General features: G+C 48.0%; 1 protein-coding gene across 8 annotated transcripts in view; it reads right to left on the bottom strand.

Moving 5' to 3' along the window:
- ST6GAL1 (ST6 beta-galactoside alpha-2,6-sialyltransferase 1) overlaps positions 1-21,285 on the bottom strand; it is a 159,462-nt gene that overhangs the window by 113,137 nt on the left and 25,040 nt on the right. For 6 of the 8 annotated variants that reach the window (XM_027582048.2, XM_027582042.2, XM_027582040.2 and 3 more), the window contains exon 1: positions 13,534-13,773. The exons of 1 other annotated variant lie outside the window; for it this stretch is intronic. The gene's annotated coding sequence lies outside the window, so the exon portion shown is untranslated. Of the gene's footprint in view, positions 1-12,986; positions 13,468-13,533; positions 13,774-21,285 lie in introns of those variants that run through there. One more of the 8 variants, XM_027582046.2, reaches the window with a different exon arrangement.

Raw genomic sequence — 21,285 nt, 5'->3', positions numbered from 1 at the left:
TGTTAGGACTAAGTACCTTGAGGCTACAAACAACTACCGTCTGGGCCATAATTAGGCTCTTATATTTACCTGAAATTTACATGGAAAAGAGATTTATTTATATTTCATAAGTCTCCATGTAGGTAAAATATATGAAGTATAGTTATCTAGAAAGTCTTTAACTATAAAAAATATTTTTTATATTTATTTTTATTTTTATATTTTATGTTGCACAAAGGTGGCCGCTTCTGGTCTTCTGTGCACCACAAATGATAGCGTGGTAGAAAAACCAGGGGCTTTGGCATGCAGGCAGCTCAGGGGGTTCAAGCCACAGTCTCCTATTGTGCAACTGCAGGCAAATAAATCTCTCTCTCTTAACCTCAAGTTTCTCCATCTGTACCATAGGGATAATTATGCCCATTCTCTAATAGGGCTGCTGGGCAGCCTAGAGATACGGTCCGTCATACCTGGCACGCCGGGCCAGGGATGCTCTTCCCCCATTCTCCACCCATCAGAACTCTCCATTCTTCAGCATCCAGTTCAAACTCTATCTCCTTGGTGAAACATTCCTCTTCAACCTCTGGGCCCCGCCACCCACTGAGTCATCTGGTTTACAGTGTCTCATTCTGCCTAGAGTTCATTGTTCATGTAACCGACTCGCGAACTTCCCCGTGAAAACACAATGTCCTCTTCATCCATTGCATCTGCCCCTGCTCCCCAACCCTGAGCATCAGTATTCAACAATACCTTTTTTTTAAGATTTTATTTATTTGAGAGAGATAGAGAGAGAGAGAGGGAGGGAGGGAACGTGAGGGGGGGGCAGACAGAGAGGGACAAGCAGACTCTGTGCTGAGCAGGGAGCCCCACACGGGGTTCTATGTCAAGACCCTGAGATCATGACCTGAGCTGCCACCAAGGGTCGGACCCTTAACCGACTGAGCCACCCAGGTGCCCCAACAATACCTTTTGATAGCCTAACACAAAATTATACAGAACTAAAAGCCACCCAAGATCCCACTATCCAGAAAAAAAAAATAGATTAATATCACTCCTTACATGTCTCTACATTGACATGTGGATAGAAGCGTGGAGGAGGGCAGCATGCATGAAACAAGGATGGCTGAAATGCTTGATAAAATAGCTATTTTTTTTATTTTTAAATTGTATTTTATTTCCATTCTACAGAAAAGGAAAATTTTAAAAAAGCTGGACTTCTCATAAATGTTTCTCCACCAAAACAGATATTATTTCCTTAAAGATCCTTCCAAGTTCAAGAAAAGAATGAGTTGAAATGTTGGAGCCATGACTTTGTCTCTTTAGACAGTCTGAGAGCGGGAAGGTTAGCACACAGGCGTGCTCCGCAACCTCCCCCAGCCATCCACTTCCCGCACTTCCTTGCTACTTCTCACATTCAATTCCTTAGCCTTCCTGCCAACCCTTGCTTCACTTCTCTCTATTTGAGTAGATTAAGGGCTCACACGCTCTCTTTCTCTAAAATAAATAAATAAATAATCTTTTCTTTTTTTTTTTTAAAGGAGGGGGCTCACAAAATGACCCTTAACCATGCATGCCTTCCTAAGTGCACTTGGGATCCATCCTTTTCATCAGCAAGTAGGTTTTCCCAAGAAGTGCTCCTATATGCTATATTCCCTGAGTTCTTGCACACATGAGAACTGGCCACCTGCCTTATCCTGGGGGAGTGAGTTACTTCAGGGCAGAAGTTTTCAGTGACACTGCCTTTCCCTCAGAGCCCTGTGAATATTTCTTCTCCATGTTCTCAAGTTTTCTCCTGTTGCTGATCAAGCCTGAGGCCAACAGGACTTTCTGCTCTGCACATAGACAAATGGGTCCCAATATCCATTTTCCAAGACCTTCCTGAAACCAGAGTTTTCAGAGGGGGCCCAGCCCCCCAGCTGGAGATGTTCTCCCAGCCGCCTTTACACTCAGGTGTGTCCACGTTTTGGTCAACAGACCACGAGCAGAAGTGACGTGTGTCTCTGCAGATGCCCCAGTTACCGTTCTGAGAGATCACCTCCGGAGGACTTTTAGATCTCTGATTTTCTCTGATTAATTTCCTTATTGTTCTCGGCATATGCTGTGATTCTCCTCAAGCCTTCCCTCTCGAACAATTTAGTTTTTTTAGTAACTTTTCCATAGTGATGTCTGTATCGTCATTTGTTTCCTTATTCTTTATTTCATTCCATAGTTTGATCATCTTGTCTCTGAGCTCTCCATTGGTTACTTTTCAAAAAACTTTACTTGAATGCTTGAATGGATACTGTCTCTCCAACCCAAGAGCCAACTCCAAGCCAGAAATTAGCTTGGGAGATGGGGAGAATAGGCCAATGGGATCCCATTTTTCACTGCGAGAGACAGAATAATTTTACTCATAGGTCATCTGTGAGTCATCCATCTTCCTGATCCTACTCATTCTTAAAGGAACAGCTCAAGACCCACCTGTTCCAGACTCTTCCAGCCCAGACTGATTGCTCCTTCTCCAGTCCCCAACGGTTTATTGGAACTAAACATTCACAGGTAATGCTTGGGCTACAAAGTGAACCTGGAACTTTTGAGAAAGGGCATGAATCTTCATCTCCCTTTTCGTATATGGTTAGGCACATAAAGGTTTTCTTTGAAGACTTCTGGAGTACTGATTTTCTGAATGAAAAGGAGGGCAAAAACTAGAACCAATACTCAGAGGAAGGCTTCAACACCAGCCCCACTAGTCCCAATTTAACTATATGTTGGAAAACACTATGACGCAGGTGGAAGGAAGAAGATTCAGCAGGATATTATCCTTAAAAGATCAAAAGAGAAGGAACAAGCACCTTAGCCAGCAAGCGAGACCTTCCCAGCCTGCCTCTGCAGGCACTGTCATGGGAGCTGAGTAGGCCTACATTCAAGGACAAGCACCTCAATTTGTCCCCTAGTGCTGAACCTCCTTCAGCCTTTGATTCCTCACCTACTAGATGGGGATGATAATGGTACATATCCCACATAGGGAAGTTACGAAAATTATAGGTAATGCAGGTAATGGTCCAGCCCCGTCCCCACCACTTCCTGACCTCCGCGCTCGTTTCCAGAAACACCAACCTGCTAGTGGTTCCCCCCACATGCAGCGAGCCATGTTTTACCCCACACTTTTGCTCCCTCACCCCTTCTCCTTCAAGTGCCCTTTCCTTGGAGGCTAACGGCTCCTGCCCTCCAAGACCCAGCTTTAGGTGTCACCTGCCCCGGAAAGCTTTCTCAAACTCCCTACACCTTCTTCCCCACTTCATGACATTTATCACACAGTATCGCAACTAACATCTGCATGCCCTCCTCCAACTGAAGAACAGAACTATGGGAATGTTGGGGTCTCTGTTCTAAAAATGCACATTGTACACAGGCTACAGTGGACATTCAAAGTTTGTTGAATGAACGAACAAAGCAAGGGCTCTAAGAGGAAGAGGGTGACACAGGAAGTCTGTCTGCCGCTGACCTCCAAGGCCCTGCTCGTTACACTGAATGCGTGTGTGCGTGTTATCTACAACATGTGCCCTTTATGTAAATATTCCTAATGCCTTGCACAATGACTAGCACATAATCGGCACTCAATAACTATTTGATGAATAAATTAATGTATAATAAATTCCAAAAGAGAAGAAACTGTTTGAGAGCCTAGAACCACAGGTGCAAGGTAAGCCCTTCACCGTGCCTATACCGAGTTGCATTTACAAGCTAAAGGCATGTGAGGGAGCCAAGCAGTGGTAACCCCCAATCTGTGGCCATACTCACCACCAGTGGGTTTATGCCCAGTCATAACAAGATAATGAGTCAGGTGGATATCCCAGCTTTAAAGGGCAAGCAAAAAGTTTTTTAAAAGGGCAAACCAGGATTGACACAAACTCTTACCAAAAAGGGGAATGAGAAAATGCTATCCACACATGACTCTCCCATGAATTCTTTCCTTCATATGTTCTCAGGGGAAAGATAGAAAACTTCCATCGGTCCCTCTAGGGAGAAATTCGGCCAAGCCCCCAGTGAAACTCGGAATTGAACCACTGTCTCAGACTCAAAGGACTTAGAATTATTAGCAGTGGAAAAACCTGTAACGTAACACAGAGAAAAAGCTACGCCCCATACCAGGCTCTGTCCTTAGCAGCAGTGGAATTTTGGGTGAGTCTCTATCCTTCTCTGAAGCTCAGTTTTCTCATCTGCAAAATGGAGCTAATGATACCAAGACACGGAGTGTCGCTATGAGGACTGGATGAGAAAACATACACAGTGCTTCATCAGGGCCAGGAGCACAGCAAAATCCCAGAACACGGTAAACTTGCTACGCTGCCCTCACCAAGACTCAACTAACACTTAAGTCCAAGAGGCTCTTCCTCATCCTCAGGAAAGAAAGGGACAAGCATTAAATATAAATATGGTGGATGCTGTCAACTCTAGCCCGGAGGACCTTCAAGAGGTTGCAAAGGGTAGTGTGTTGCTAAAATTAAAGCCGAATGACATCTCATCACTGTGCTAGGGAAACCAGGAGATGGATGCAGATTTAGAAAGACTGTAATGAAAAAAAAATTTACAATCATCCTCCTGGGACATGTAGTTCTTTTCTGGTTGCCAGATTTCCTGGTCATCTAAAGTGTATGTGATATATTTATTACTGTGGAAATAATTTGTGAATATAAAGTCAAGTAGGCTGAAGCCAAGGACAGAACGGGAGGAGGGTTGCCAAGATCCAGGGGAAACAATGGTTAAGCCTCCTTTGAAAGCGTCCATTTGTTTTCCACCTTTACAAAGCAGGTGAGAGCTGCTCCGGTTACGTCCCCTATAACGTGCCCCAACCCCGCAGTCCTACTTTGCCTCGTTCTGCTACCCGCCCCAGGGTCATTGACTCCCAAGGTCGGAAGGGGCCTTCTTTGCAGGCATTTGGGTCAACCGGGTCTGCAAAGCAGGAATCTTCTGATGGCAGACAAGTTCACGGGCAACGTTTGCGTGAATGCTCCACCCCGCCCCCCGACAGGGAGTTCGCTGCCCTGTGACATAGCTTGTTCCATGGTTGGACAGCTCTGCTGAGTAAGCTGTTCCTTATCTGCCATGCCACCATGTCTCCCCCAACCTATGTTGGTTCTCCCTTCCACGGCAACCACCCAGGGGGCTTCTGATCCTTTCTCCACGTGAAGAAGGTGCCTCTTCTTATTCCCTGCAGGCTAGAAAGCCCAGTTTCCGCATTCATCCCACTTTCAATAGGGTGGCTTAAGCTTCTGTCTTCCAAGTAGCCCCTCTCTGGGTGTGCTGCATTTTACCATGATCTGTATTGGAGCCAGCGAAACAGAACACTCCAGATGGGTCTGATCAGGCAGAGCCGAGGAGCACTGGGGTACTCCCTCCTCCAAGCCTGATACCAAATACTCCTCTCCTTCCCTTCTCCCTCCTCCATCCCTCTCTCTCCAGTTCCAGGCCTCCCCCTGGGTCTCTCCTGGGGGCGGCGGGGGGGGGGGGGGGGGGGGGGGGGGGGGCGGTCCTGGGAACAGAAACAAACTTGGAGGGGCCGGTGCCGGGGACAGTGCAAGGAGGAGGAGAAGGTGATGACGCAGCTCAGTGTCTTGCCCTTGCAGCCTCGGGCACCCAAGCAGGCAGGCTTCTCCAAAAATAACCTTGTCCAAACAGTCAGCCTCTTAGTAATTTCCCAGGAGCCCTTTGTTCCAGCTTTCCAGGGTGTGGTCCTCAGTGTCCCTGTGCCCATCCCTTCCCTCGCCACCCTTCCCAGAGCTTAATGAGTTGGCTTAAACTGACATTTACAACCATTGTTCCATATGTCAAGGGTCTAAATACACTTCAAAATATATTTTTATGGAACATTTTTATGGTTAAATAAACATCATCGTATGGAGTGTAATGCAGCTACGAGAAAAATATCTGCATACACTGATAGGGAAAGAGCTCCAATACGTACAGTAAAGTGAAAAATGCAGGTTTGCAAAGGGGCAGTTATAATGGAATTTATTTACTGAGGTTTTTTTTTAAGACTTCCATTTATTTATTTGAGAGAGAAAGAGAAATCATGCATGAGAGCGCGAGCACAAGCGGGGAGAGCGGCAGGCAGAGGGAGAGGGAGAAGCAGGCTCCCCGCTGAGCAGGGAGCCTGACGTGGGGCTCGATCCCAGGACCTTGGGATCATGACCTGAGCCGAAGGCAGACGCCCAACGACTGAACCACCCAGGCTCCCCTATTTACTGAATTTTTAGAATGTATCTGCATATAACCATGGAATACACACATAAATGTATATACCAAAGGGGCTGAAGGACCCACAAAGTGCAAACAGATCCCACTTCAGAGAGAAGTGGGATCAAGGAAAATGGCAAAAAGTGAGGGGGTTCATTTTTTACCCTGTTTGAATACTGAAACAGATTTCATTTACTACGTGTATAGAGAAACCCCCTGACCCTGGGTCTACATGTCCCCCTTTGTCATTGATCATCTCAGAGCTGGAAGGGGCCTGGAGAGCTAAGAGTTGGGTCCCTGAGGTGGGGTGCCCAGGGTGGCATGCATCTTGCCTAACACACAGCTAGCTAGCGACAGCTGGAGACCACAAGGCATAGTGCTGACAGAGTGGGACCCCCAGAGGATTAAAGAGAGGGCTTCAACTTAATTACTAAAACAAACCAACTTTCTTCTTTCAGTTGAGTCAGAAATCCCTACTTGGGTGAACAGCCAGAGAGAAGAAACCAAGCTCACGGAGCCTGGAGGGAACGGGGTCTCAGGCAGGGCCTGTCTCTCGGCACAGCTAGAAGACACCCTCCCTTCTCTGGGCCTCCTTGCCCTCATCTACAAATCAGAGGGAAAGGCTAAGTAAGAGGGGACGAGGCGAGATTCACGGGCACGGGGTGACCTGTGGGCCAGGTGCCCATCTGAGCAAGCAGCCCGTTCTCAGAATGAGACGGGCAGCAACACTCCCTGAACGCCTCCTGGGCGGTGGGGCTGTCGTCTGGGGCCTTAAATCCATACGGAAACTCTGCCTCTCAGGAAGGGAAGGCTGGAGTCCAGCCTGACTCGGGTCCACCTAACATCGCGCTGCTTGGGCTAGCACGTGGATGACCTCATTCAATACTTGGCCAAACTTTTACAAATGTGCTCAAAAGCATACCACTGGTAAAGGGTGGGAACATTCTGCAAAATGAAGGCTCCTGACTCTAAATTCAGTGCTCCTTCTAACCTGTCAGTTTGGGATGCAGCAGAGCCTCCTCACTTGAGTAGTAACACTTCAGACGTTCTCTGGTTGGCTCCCTCTCCCTCTGACACAAACACACACACACACACACACACACACACACACACACACACACTGTCTCATAACAGTGACAACAGAGACAGGCTCCAAGAGCAGGACCACTCAATGTCTCAGATATGCATCATGCTAATAAGATGTCTGGGATATGCTTCCAAGTTATCTGGGGCAGACTGTGGGGCTATAGGTCAGCGATGAATTTTGATAATTGTTGAAGATAAGTGATTGTTCACAGGGCTTCATTACACTAGTCTTTCTACTTTTGTATGTTTGAAATTGTCCTTAAGAAGACTTTTTGGGGGTTTAGTGGGTTAAGCATCCGACTCTTGACCTCACCTCAGGTCTTGATCTCAGGGTCATGAGTTCACACCCCGCACTGGGCTCCACACCGGGCAGCCTACTTAAAAAAAGAAGAAGAAGAAGGGGGAGGAGGAGAAGGAGAAGGGGGAAAAGACTTTTTTTATAATGCGTCATGCAAGTGGATCGTTTCCCTCTCAATTTGTCACCTGGCAGGTAGTCCCATTTTAATGAATTTTCTGCTCCCCTCAGCACAGAAAGCCATACAATGGTCTGCTATCATTTTAAGAAAAAATATTAGAGCCAAAGTTTCTGCATGTTGTGAAAAATCTCAATTATAACAATAATAACTCACTTACTGAGTGCTGCCTATATACCTGTCACTGCACTGGACCCTTTAGCTATGATTCCATGTAATCCTTACAATGGCCCAGTGAAGTAAGGGCTTTGCTACCCATTTTATAGAGAAGGAAACTGAAGTTCACTGAGCTTAAACTAGCTTGTCCACCTGTGATAAATGATGAGCAAGAATTCAAATCCTTCATCACAAGAAAAAAAAATTCTGTATATGTGGTGATGGATTATTTTTTAAGATTTTTTAATTTATTTATGAGAAAGAGAGAGCACACGTGCAAAGGAAGGAGCAGAGGGAGTGAGACAAGCAGACTCCATGCCCAGCATGGAACCTGACGTGGGGTTCCATCTCACGACCCAAGATCATGACCTGATCCGAAACCAAGAGTCAGATGCTTAACTAGACATTGTGGTGATCATTTCACAATATACACAAATGTCCAAATCACTAAATTGTACACCTGAAACTAATATAATGTTGTATATCAATTATACCTCGGTAAAAACTAATCAAATCCTCAATTACTTGTGCTCTTAATTTCTACTGCTCCCACAATATGTAATACTTCAGTACTTTAAGACTTTATATGTAATTGGGACTAAATCTATGAGGGTTTTTTTTTTAAGATTTTATTTATTTATTTGAGAGAAAGAGATAGCAACAGAGATAGTGAGAGAGAGCATGAGCGGGCAGAGAGAGGAAGAAGCAGACTCCCTGCTGAGCAGGGAGCCCGACGCGGGACTCGATCCCGGGACTCCAGGATCATGACCTGAGCTGAAGGCAGTCGCTTAACCAACTGAGCCACCCAGGCGCCTCTGGACCATGAGCTTCTTTAAAGCTGAACTCTTCTCAGGGCGCCTGGGTGGCTCAGTTGGTTAAGCGACTGCCTTCGGCTCAGGTCATGATCCTGGAGTCCCGGGATCGAGTCCCGCGTCGGGCTCCCTGCTCAGCAGGGAGTCTGCTTCTCCCTCTGACCCTCTTCCCTCTCGTGCTCTCTCTCATTCTCTCTCTGTCAAATAAATAAATAAAATCTTAAAAAAAAAAGATTAAAAAAAGCTGAACTCTTCTCATACATCTTTGGTTTAGCATGGGCACTCAAATATGTGAGGACTGAATTAGGAAATGACTAAGGAGTTGCTGACTTAATACCTGCAGAAACTGTTCAAGTTGTTGGAGGTTACAAGAGCAGGACGAGAACCCAAGGTCACATGTAGGACACTTGCCCCTTCACCTTATACTTTAAACTTTTTCTAAAATAAAAAAATTACATAAAAATGGCTGGAGTTCGAGGGCACCTGGATGGCTCAGTAGGTTAAGCATCTGACTCTTGGTTTCCGCACAGGTCATGATCTGAGTGTCATAAATGGAGACCTGTGTCAGGCTCCGTGCTGGGCGTGAAGCCTGCTTAAGATTCTCTCGCTCTCTCTCCCCCTCCACCCTCATGTGACTGTGGTCTCTCTCTCTTAAAAAAAAAAAAAAAAAAAAATCGCTGGAGTTTGAACACTTGAGGCAGGTTGGGCTAGGGAGAAGATGCTGGAGGCTCCTTCCTCTACAGGCCCTCACTGAAATATCACTGGAATGATCAGATCCCATGGGTCACGTGACCTGGGACGTGGGGAGCAGCTGATACGGGTGATAAATGAAAGAGGCAGCTTTAATGCTGATGTAGACCATGACATGTATATCTGAGAAGGTTATGCAAGAAAGGCAAGAGATAACTGTACATACAGCATGTTCTCAACCATTTAGAGAAAACAAATCCATTGAAAAGAAAAAAAAAAAAAAACAGTGGGAAAATTGCCAAATGTTAACAGTGGTTACCTTTGAATGATGGAATATTTTTCTGTTTCTCTATACTTTTTTGTACTTTCCAAATTATCCTCAATGGGCATACTTGATTTTTATAATCAGAACAATAAACAAAATTTATTTTTTTAAAGATATTATTTATTCATGAGAGACAGACAGACAGAGAGAGGGAGGGAGGCAGAGGGAGAAGCAGGCTCCCCAAGGGGCAGGGAGCCCAATGCGGGACTCGATCCAGGACCCTGGGATCATGACCTGAGCCGAAGGCAGACACTTAACCATCTGAGCCACCCAGGTGCCCCGAATAAATAAAATTTAAATCACCAAACGGATTCTGAAGGCTACCCTGAACCCTACCCATTACCCTAGTAATGACTTTGAAACTGCATTGCTTACAATGTCACTGTTACAGATAAGACTATTAAAAAGTCCATCTATTGGAACCAGAATGCTATCATGTCATTTCAGTATACATGCATACAAACAAGAATAAGGTGTTTTTCCCCAACTCAGTTTTTGGTTTGATTCATAACCCACCCCCACACCCCCACAGGTCAATATTGAGATAAATTAGATCTATTTTCGGTGGGTTTCTGAGGACAATTTCTAAAGGGAGATCCAAACATGTTTTGAGCAAGGGTGATAGGGCAAAGAACGGATCTGCTTCTTTGTTACTCCAGGTCAGCATAGGACCCCACCCCGAGCCTGCCTGCTCGTCGGTAAACATGGAATGAATAGAATGGGATCACTTTAGACCGCATAACTTGGGCATGAAGGTTATGGTTTTGCTTTTTATTTGTTTTTTTACTAGGTTTATTTACCTTAGAATCACACGTTCTTCACAACTTTACAATTTGGCAGACGTTCACACTTCTTTGCTCACTAGATAGGGTCTCCCAAGCCTGCCAAGAGCTCTGAGCAGTCATTAGCCTGTGTCACGTGACTTGATACCCAAAACAAGTCCAGGAGACACATACCCATTCTTCCCCTCACAATATACAATCCTATCCTCAAGGAACCCAGGAGAGAAGGGTTGACTCAACCCCGCTCCTCTGATTCCAAGGCCTAAGCATCTTCCATCCCACTAGTACAGCCTGTGCAGAGACTGGGCAGGAAGGACTTTCACTGTACAAGGGAGGAAACTACAGCCAAGGAAGATAAGTAGCACAAAAAGCTAAGTGGGGTCTCTGTCTTCCGACTTCTTGCTGCCTTTTGCTTTATGAGGATACTCAAAGCAGCTCCCTACTGGGCAAGCAAGCAATAGACTGGGGAACATGGAGGAGGCCAGGACAAGGGGAAAGTAAACCATTTAGTAGACACTAAGGAAAACTGATCCCTGATGATGACTGTTAATGCTCCTTACCATAGCGACCATTGGGATCCATGGCTTTGTTTAATAACCGACACCTATTTAAATCCCTAAGGAATTCATTCTCCGACTTAAAGGGTGTTGTTATAACAACCATCATAACTTTGACTTTACTCTGGGGTACCAACAACAACTCTTTTATGCAAAAGGAGACACTAAAAGCAGACACCTGGCTGCATGTCTCTGGGCCTCAGTTTTCCCATCTGGAAAAGAAAAGGGTCTGGCCGGGGGGATTTCAGAAGTTCCTTATAAGGCGGGCATCCTGATAAAACTTTACTCAAGTGCCCTGTGGCAAGACCACAAAAATGAAACCCTCTAGAACCCCTAGGAAAAGAAACAAGTGTAGCCAGGAGATAACAGGGACGGGAGGAAACAGCACACTAGCTTTGGGGAAACCCAGACCTGAAGTGTTTTTTTGGTTTTCCAACTTCTCCTCTGCCAAACATAAAAATAGGCAGCTGCTTCCGTGGAACTCTCAAAAAGAATTTAATTAAATAAAATCAATGAAAACAATGCTTTGTTCTCCCACAAGTGGCTCAGGAGTAGCCCCCTTAGAGACACTCTCTTCCCTGCGGGGCCAATGTCAACAGCCCAATGCTTGGGCCCAAACAAAGGCCTCCTGGCACAGGGATGAGAGGCAAAACATCTAAGTCCCCACAGTTGGCCCTATTCCAGTCTGAGGGGAAAAGGGCAGCAATGAGAGAAAAATAACTAAGCTTATGAAAGGCTAGGAGAAGAGTCAAGAACGACTAAATCTGTCTTTTCTCAAATGAATAAAGAGCTCTTGAAAGGGATAATGGAAGGGTGCTGCCTTCAATCTGAATTACTTTCTTTGTTTAACTCTGTTCTGCCTATGGTCACGGACTTTTACACCAACCCCAGAATCCTGGTTTCGCCTCTGGTTGCTGGCAAGGCCTGGGGGCAGCGTGCGAGTTGAGAGACCCGGACTCAAATCCTCTCTCTTTCCGATGTCACTTGGTTTCAACTCGGAGAAGTGGCTGCACCTTCCAGGTCTCCATTTCCAGCTTGTAAAATAAGAGGGTTCACTAGATCCCCTCTGGATCCTCAGCAGCAGAGGTGTAGGGCTGAAGGCCCTCCAGTTCTCCCCAGGGACAGGTTTAATTTCCAGAGGTCTTGGCGGCCGAATGGCTGGGCAGGTCCTCTGGCAGCGGTGCCTCGGCTCCTGTACACGCCTACCGCCCACTCCCACGACCTGAGGGGCTTGCTTCTGCACCAACACCATCACCTGTGAGGCCGATTCACCCTCCCACCCACGTCACCACTGCCGGAACAGGCCTGATTAACTAAAATCTGCCAAGCTGAGCAGAGCATATGTAAGCAAAGAAAAAGCAAAACAAACAAGAGCCCTCTCCTCGCTGGACCTCAGAATTTCTCTCAAACTGATAGAACTGAAGATACGAGCGACCCTCCCCCAGAACCAGAGGCCTCAGCTAGCCTTGCGTGTAAAAACACATAACAAGCCCCAAGCCAAAAGGGGCCAATGATCCCCGGCATGGCTAGACGCAAGGAAAGGACCTACAAGGCAAAGAGCAAGCAAGAGGCCAAGAAGACCGAAAGCGCGCTGGGCGCTGTTTAAATTGGACCGTTCTTTCTGCAGGCTGGGGAGGCGCTCGCCATCTCCCAGCAGGGCCAGTCGCCAGAGTGCAGGGACAATGGTGCGCTAGGCACCGTCTTTTTTGGGGGGGGAGGGGAGCCCATGGACCCTTAATTCAAACCCGGGTCTTTAAGACGTGCGGTGGAAGTGAGGGGCCTGTCCTGGTCGCATCAAGTAATGCACCACGGCCGGGGACAGGCTCTTGGCCTGGGGTAAGCTTTGTAACTGCTTTCGTGTTTCGCTTCCCCCTTTTATAGTCCGGCAGTTTGGTCTGACGGCCAAGTGGTACCTTTTCAATGTCTCCGTCGTCCTCCTCCGGCAAGAGGCGCCCCGAGCGCCGCTCCCTCCCCCGCGGCTTGAGACAATGGCCCGGTTGCGCCGGGCGGCCCTGGCAGGGCCAGCGAGGCGCGGGGATCCCGCGGCGGAGCGCACGTGCGTTTGTTATGGTGCCTGAGCCCCCACCCGCCCCCCGCAGGCCTCAGTTTCCCGGTCCGCAAATCCAGCTGCGGGAATACGCAGGACCCCGGAGTCTGCGAGGCGTCCCACACCTCACCGACGGTGCGGTGGGGAAAGCCGGGCTCCCGGGGGCCGAGCGCACGTGGGTTTGTTGTGGGTCCGCAGGCTCGCGGAGCCCGGGGGAAGCCAGGGCGGTCCCTGGGCCGGGACCAGCACAGCGACACCCCGGCCCAAATGGTGGCCGGCCCGCGGGCGAGACGGCTGAGGCGGCGCAGGGCACCGGCTCCGCGCGCCCCGCCGCCCCGCTCCCCTCCCGCGCCCCTTTGCACGCCTCCACCCGGGCCCCGGGCCGCACCGCCGCCCCGCGCACCCCTACTCACTCGCTGCGCGCCCGGTCGCCCGGGCTGCGGCGGCTCCGCCCGCTCCGCGCCCCCGCCGGCCGGCAGCCGCTCCCTTTGTTAGCGCCGGGCAGTGCCCCAGGCGTCTTCCCCAGCCTGGCCCTGCCCTGCGCTCCCCGCCCCCAGGTGCCGCCCGACTCCGCTCCCCGCCGCGGCTGGGAGCCCGGCGCCAGGTCCCGGCAGGAGGGTCTGCTGGGGACGAGTGGGGGACCGGGGCCGAGGGTGGAGGGGACGGCGAAGGAGGGGAGAAGAGCGCGGCAGAGGGGCGGGGGAAGCGACGGTCTCTGTTATGCAAATAGTCGGGCCGACGGGGTGGGTCCCCGGTCACACGGCGCCCCAAACCCCCTGACGTGGCCCTCCGGGGGTCGCTAGTAAGCGGGCCTCCGGACGAGGGGTGCCTGGTGAGCGCACTGCGTGATGCTGGGCCCCTGCCTCCGGCTGAGGAGGCCGGACGGAGAAACAGGGGGAGGGGCGAGGCGGCTGGGCCGGGACCCCCGGGACCCCCGGGACCCCCAAATGCTGGCTCACCTCCCCACTCCGTAGATCCCGGAGGATTCAATCCCACACTCTCTCGGGCTTTTCAAGCGGGAACTATAAATCCTGGCTCTGCCACCGACAGACTGCATGACCCTGAGCAAGTCACTTAACCTCTCTGAATTATTCTTATGTAGAATATGAAAACACAAAATCTCTTTCCCGGGGTTTGACAAGAACCTCCCGACATCAGGCCTGGCAGGCACTAGGTGCTTTGGAACACCGCAAATACAAAAGGGGCGTGTGGCCCCAGCCTGCAGACAGCTACCTGAGGCCTCAGGTAGGGTGGTGAAGGAGCGAGCTTCCTTCCTTTCACTGAGGCTGATCTGGGGCTTCTTAGGGGGCGGTGGTGAGAGGAAACCGCAGATTGAGCAAGAGTCACAGCTGCATACTAACCATCCCTTTGTGGCCCAAGGGCCACTTAGACAGAAAACCACCCTACAGGAGGGCCAGAAGCAGCCTTGGGCCGCCACTCCAGTTCCCCGAGACAGGATGTGACTACCAATGGCAGGAATCATCGACCAAATGTATTTTGAGCATGCACTTGGCACCAGGCTCTGTGCTTGGAGGGAAGGGCAGAGTGGAAGGTAGTCTGGGTCCTCTGGGGACACAACGTGGGGGGAACACTACCAGTGCTTGAAGCCCAGACACAGAACTCTCTCCAAATCTAGGTGACCACTCCCCATCACAACTTGAGAAAGGGCAGCTCACATCCTCACCTCAACTCCATCGCCCTTCTTCCAAATATCGCTTCCTCCCTTCCCAGATCCTAGACCCCTTCTGCTATGCTGCTGGCCCTTCCCAGTTCCTGAGGTAGCATTACGGCTCAGTACAAAGAGCTCCAGTTGGACGAGGTGCCAAGCAGAATGAATTTCGATCTCTATGACCAACTAGCTGTGGATTGGTTTGAGTTCCTCAACATCTGAGTCTCTTTGAACCTCTTTCCTCTTCTGTAAGGTGGAGATACTAATGACAGTGTTGTTTTCAGGATTATGTGAAACCAGGATTATGTGAAATCTCTATGAAGCCTTTAGCTTGGTATCTGGCATATAGAAGGTGCTCGTAACAGTAAAATGTATGAGTGAATGAGTGGAAGTAGACAAACTCATAAGACTCTTTCTGGGAGGATGCCATATTGAAGATTTCGACTTTATGCTCAGAAAATTGGAAACTCTTAAAAGATTTTATGCAGGGGCATGGCATACATCCTTGTGTTTTATACTGATTTTTCTGACAGCTTACTGGAAAATGGATGGCAGGAGCAGAGACTATGAGCATAGAGCATAGAGCCCAGCTTGCAAGCTGCCATCCGGGGAGATATAATAGGAACTGAGGCAATGACAGCAGGAATGAAAAAAAGACATGCAAATAATGCCTACCATTTGGGAAGCAAAAGCGCTTTGCCTTACTATATTGTCTGTCCTGATCAAAAGATACGTGATGGCCTTAGCCTCATTGTCTGGATGAGAAAGTTGAAGTCACCAAGAAAAATGGAAGAGCTGGAATTTGAACCCTCTTCCACATTAATGGAGAGCCTCAATCATTTCCTTCCTCAGTATCACTTTTGTGTCAACACTACTCAGAACCAACAACAAGGGGGCAGTTGGCTGGCTCAGTCAAAAGAGCATGTGACTCTTGATCTGGGGGTGATGAGTTCGAGCCCCACAACTATAGAGATTACTAAAAATAAATACATACACTTAAAAAAAATGAAGAACAAGAAAGAGAGGAGAGGCTTTTCTAGAAGGTTCTCTAGTCCCTGTTCCACAGTATTCTTTACAAGGAGAACTACAGCCAAATTATGGAGAAAACAAAGGAAGAGGCTCACTCTGGGTTCCTACAGGACCCTGATGATCAGAGATGACATGAAACACCCAAGAAGTTTCTGGGGCTATGAGGCAGATGAATGGGCATGTAGGGAAGATGCCCCTGGAAGATGTCCAGGGTGGGAGCAGCTGTGGAGCCCTTCCCTTTTGGGGCCACTCCCTCCAGGTTGCAGCTGGGGCCTTCTGACCTGTGAGAGGCAGGAGGTAAATGGTCCTGTCCTTCCCAGCCTGTCAAGGAGGCTTCCCCATGCCTTGTCTCCGGGGCTCCTGCCTTGACAGGCTGTTTTTCACTGAAGTACAGATAACTAATTTCCCTCTGGACACTATCTCCCCATGAACTCACCCTCTGCTCATGAATAATATTTTAGGTAATGCCTTTCTTGGTCATCATTTTAGGCAGTTTACTGGCTAATACAAATAATGCCCTACTTTATAATGTTCATTTGCAACAATCCACTCACAGTGTTTTCATAGCACTCTTGAATCGGGGGCGGTGCTATTACACAGCCTCGTAGGGAATAAAGAAAACACAGGCAGTTGAAAATATCCCCCCAAACCCTCCTTCCTCATCCCAATCCAGATGCTCACGTGGAACATTTGACGGCCCCCCGCAGTTCTTCTTTGCACACCTTCAGCACCCATTGTCCAATATAAGGGTGGGCTCAGGGTTAAAGGAACCGCCCTGTGGTCTGTCTGCACCCCCTACCTTGGGCCTCAGTGCTCTCGGCTTCAAGGATAAAGGGACCTATATGCAGCTAAGTCTATGGAACCCAAGTCAGAAAACAGAAATAGAGTCACAGCATCTCTAGGAGAACAACACTAGGGGACAGAGGCTGGACACTAGAGACAGGCCCCATGGGAGGACCACAGCCACAGCACAGGGAAGTGGCTAGCCCGACCGTGCCTAGTACAGCAAGCAGTATGGCCCCAAGACCCCAGAGTATGATATGGGCATAGTGTGAGCAGGCATGGTCGCAGAAATGGACGTGTTGTGTGGGTACAGAAGTCGTTGGACTGTGCTTTGCCCAATCAGTTTCAGTGTCCAGCCCTGTCCTAGGAGATATGAGGAGAAACCAAGTCTCAATTATCAAATCATTTATGTTTTAGCCAAGTATCTTTTGGTTCATAATAATAATAATTGCCATCTACTGAACATCTACTGTGTGCAAGGCAATCTACGTGCATGTTCTCGTTCAATCCTCACTTGGCGGAGGGGGTATCATTCTAGAAACCTGGGGCACCCAAGTCCTCTTAGGCTACTCCTCCTGTTCTTGCCTTAAGGCCAATCTTAGCATGAAATTAATGTATGGGATGCAAGGGGGTGGCTACAAATCTCATTCCAAGACCATGAAAAAGTGAGAGAGGTCTTTCCTGCAGGTTTCTTAAGGAGACAAAATGGGGTCACACCAAACATTAAGATGCAAGGCTTCCTAGATACCTGCTTACAACATCCCTTTCTCTGATGTTCTACTCCTGACATCACCTTCTCACATTTCTCCACCTGCCTCCTCAGCATCCCGCACCCTCCCGTGATGCTCCTCTAGCTCCCTCCCACCTCCCAAGCCCTTCCCTCTAGAGGTCTCCCTTAATTTGAAGTAGCCTCTCTCTGTGACTCCAAAAGGTATGAGAAAAAGAGTGGGAAGCTGCAAAAAAATAAAGACAATGCACATGAACATAGATCTTTACGTTTACAAATGGCTTACATATACATTACCCCACTTGAGCCCTTTGCAGACTCACAATAGCCTGTGAGGTGGGTATGGCTCCTTATCATCCCCATTTACAGATGAGAAAACTGAGGCTCAGAGGTAAAGCGAGTTGCCTAAAGCCCATCAGTGAGTGTTGAGCCATGCCCTGAAACCAAGGCCTCCTTCCTTCGTACCACAGGTGGCCCAGGGCTTCAAAATCCTAGAAGGGCACATTAAAATGTCAGTTACACTTCACACATTGCTGCCTGCCCCAACTGCTGCCCTGGGGCCCCGGGGCAGGACTCAGAAGCTATGCTCAGGAGACCACATTCACTAGCAATGGAAGGAAGGGTGGGGGCAAAAGGACTCCGAAATCAAAGATGCTTGTAATAAATTCCCTCAAAAAGATCCAGGAAACTGGCTTCTCTCAAGGGACTTCTATCAGCACCAAAGTGGAAGCTGCCTCCTGTGTATTTATTACGGGTGGATGACCTTCAGAACACCTGTGGTAATAGTTAGACTTTGTGCAAGAGAGTATATGGGGCAGTGAAACATCTCTGAAATTAACAAATGTTTGAGGGGGAAAGGGATCAGTATATGATGCCTGTTGGTGATGTCTCCCAAAGCTGCCTCTGTAGGGTCTCATGTTTTTAAAAAGCTATTGTTAATAGTTGTTCTACTTTTACAGATCAAGTTTGCTTTAGGAAATTTAGAAAAGACATACAGGTCTAAAGAAGCAAAGGGGAATTATTGTCAGCCCATCAGCCACAGGCAGAATTAACCTTTTGGCCTATTTTCTTCTAGTTATTTGCTATATATTTTTCTTCTAGTTATTTGCTATATATTTTTCTACAACTTTCCATAGTTGAAATCATAATCTATATAAATGATATCCAGGTTTTTTTTTCCCCATGGACAGCATAACATAAGCATTTCCTATATGTATGTCATAATAAAGTTATTCATTCACTTCAGCCCTTGTTAGATGCAAAGCTAACATTCTTAGGCAAGTTGTTAGTGGTGTATTGTACCATTTGTTGGCTGTACGAGAGACAGTTTAGGGACTAAGGGTATTTACTGACTTGAGTCAGGCCGCCTGGGTTTGAATCCTGATTCTGCCACATCCTAGTTGTGTGACCTTGGACAAGTTAATTAACTTCTCTGGCTCCATCTCCTAACCTATAAAATGAGAATAGTAGTATCTACCTCGCAAACTGGTTCTAAAGATGAAATGAGTTAATTACATGAAAAGTGCTTAGAATAACAGATGTCATGGTAAGCACTAAGTAGTAGCTATTAGCAATATATGGTGTATGTGGTTGCATCATAAATTATTCAACTATTCTCCTGCAACTGGACATTAAGGTTGCTTTCAATTCTTCCACTATGATAAATAGCTCTATAAACCATTGACTGCATGCATCAGGGGAGGAAAGGTAGATTGAGACTCTGCTGTGAAAACATTTGAGTGCCAAGATAAGGATTAAGAATTAAGAAATTCAGGATAAACAACCCAGGAGAAAAACTCACCTTGGAAGGAGGCATCCAATCAACTTGAAGAGATGACATTTAATTCTACGTGGCAAACATGTGTTGAGCTCTGTGGGCCAGAAATGGTCTAGGCCAGGTCAGGAAACACCGAGATGAACAGGGGACACCAAGACGAACAAGAGACAGACAGGCTCGACTCCCCAGGACCTTTAGTCAGTTATGAAAATGTCATACTGTTATGTCCGGGAGTAAATTTTCACGGAGACATATTTCTACATTATCACCTATGTGGACAGGGATTACAAAACACCCCATTTCAAATAACCAATAAAGTAGAAAGTACAAACTTCGCCAGTCCTCCCGTCATGCCTCATTGAGGAGGCTTGGTCAAGAATGCCTGTTTCTTGGGGCGCCTGGGTGGCTCAGTCAGTTAAGCGTCTGCCTTCGGCTCAGGTCATGATCCCGGAATCTTGGGATCGAGTCCCGCATCGGGCTCCCTGCTCAGTGGGGAGTCTGCTTCTCCCTCTGACCCTCTTCCCACTCGTGCTTTCTCTCTCACTTGCTTTCTCTCTCTCTCAAATAAATAAAATCTTTAAAAGAAAAAATGCTTGTTTCTCAGAAGTATTGTGACACTAGAGAGGGCATTCCTGAAGCTCTTCGTATAGTGTCTGGTACATGGCAAAGGCTCAAAAAACGAAGAGCTGATAGTTACTGAGCACTTGCCAAGTGCCAGGCACTATGTTAAATACTCTTCAACCATTCCGTCGTGGAACACTTGCAGCAACCCCATTAGGTAGAGACGATCAGTTTTATTGTTCATGTTTTATAGATGAGGAAACAAAGAAGTAAGTGACTTGACCAGGGTCACACAAGGAATAAGTGGTGAAGCTGGATTCTTAACCAAGGCATTTGATTCATTACAGCAACCCTATAGTCAGAGTTGAATTCTGGTGGTTTAGACGTTCAAGGGATCACGTCCTTGCTTACTGTGCTTCACGAGCTTCTCCCCAAAGAGAACTCACGTTTCATGAGAGAAGCTACACGGCACAGAGTGCCCCAATCTCTGAGTCAGCAGGCCTGACTTCTACCGCCAACATTCACGATTCAGACTGCAGAAATCAGATCAGGTACTTCCCCCGCTGCTACTCAGTGAAATGAGGGCAGTTGGACTAAATTAGTTGTTTCCCAACCGAGCGGACCTTTCAAATCACATGCAGAAATCATTTAACATATAAATTCTATCCCCCTCCAACATTCCAGTGACTCAGGGGTCAGACCTTGGATATCTGTAATTGTTAGCATGGTCCCCAGGCAGCGTTAATGATGGGCAGGATTGGCAGACGAGTCCACGAGGTTTCACCCAAGGCTCTTTCTAACTTGTCCCCAGAGAAGTTCCTCCAACAGAATAAAAAGCCACCCACCGTGCCTAAGCACAGCAGTGCTCCATGATGAGGGGAGCCCTCTCTCCCAATATCACCCTGAGTGGGGGACCCTCTGCCAACGGATTGTGAGCTTTGAATGGCTCAGACATGGCTGCAGCCTCAGCCACATTCTTGTTGACCATCATCACCAATAGTTTTTTTTAAGATTTTATTTATTTATTAGAGAGAGATAAGAGAGAAAGAGAGCACGAGCACAAGCATGGGGAAGTAGAGCGAGAAGCAGACTCCCCGCCGAGTGGGGAGCCCGACGTGGGGCTCGATCCCAGGATCCCGGGATCATGACCTGAGCCGAAGGCAGACGCCTAACGACCGAGCCACCCAGGCGCTCCCGTCATCTCCAATAGTTAATGGGCCACCAAGGGCCGGACAATAACCTTTGGGAAGGGCCGTATTTCCCCATCACCGGCATAGCTCCTAAAGGTCAAATGTCTTCTGGAAAGCGGCATGAGCTTTCCAGCCCCTCCTTGTGTCAGGTACAACACAAAACCTTCGGCAGCTTCTCAGGAGAAAGCTGAGTGCACAGCTGCAGCATTATCCTGCTGGGAGTTGGTGCGGGCATTCGCGATATGAATTAACCCATAGCCAGCTCTGCTAAGGTCTAAGTGTGCGCACAATCAGACAGGCATTTGAGGAGCACTGACAAGGCTCAGTGCAGGAAGGAGCCCCTGAACAATGCCACATTATCCATTACAGTCTTCCTTCACTGATAACATAAAGTGCTCAACTGTCAAGTTCAATTAGCAAGCAGGTGGT

This window comes from Zalophus californianus, chromosome 1, assembly GCF_009762305.2.
Source record: "Zalophus californianus isolate mZalCal1 chromosome 1, mZalCal1.pri.v2, whole genome shotgun sequence".
In the NCBI taxonomy this organism is placed as follows: domain Eukaryota; kingdom Metazoa; phylum Chordata; class Mammalia; order Carnivora; family Otariidae; genus Zalophus; species Zalophus californianus.
Note: the sequence above shows the minus strand (reverse complement) of the source record. Positions and strands in the feature narration are given on the sequence as shown.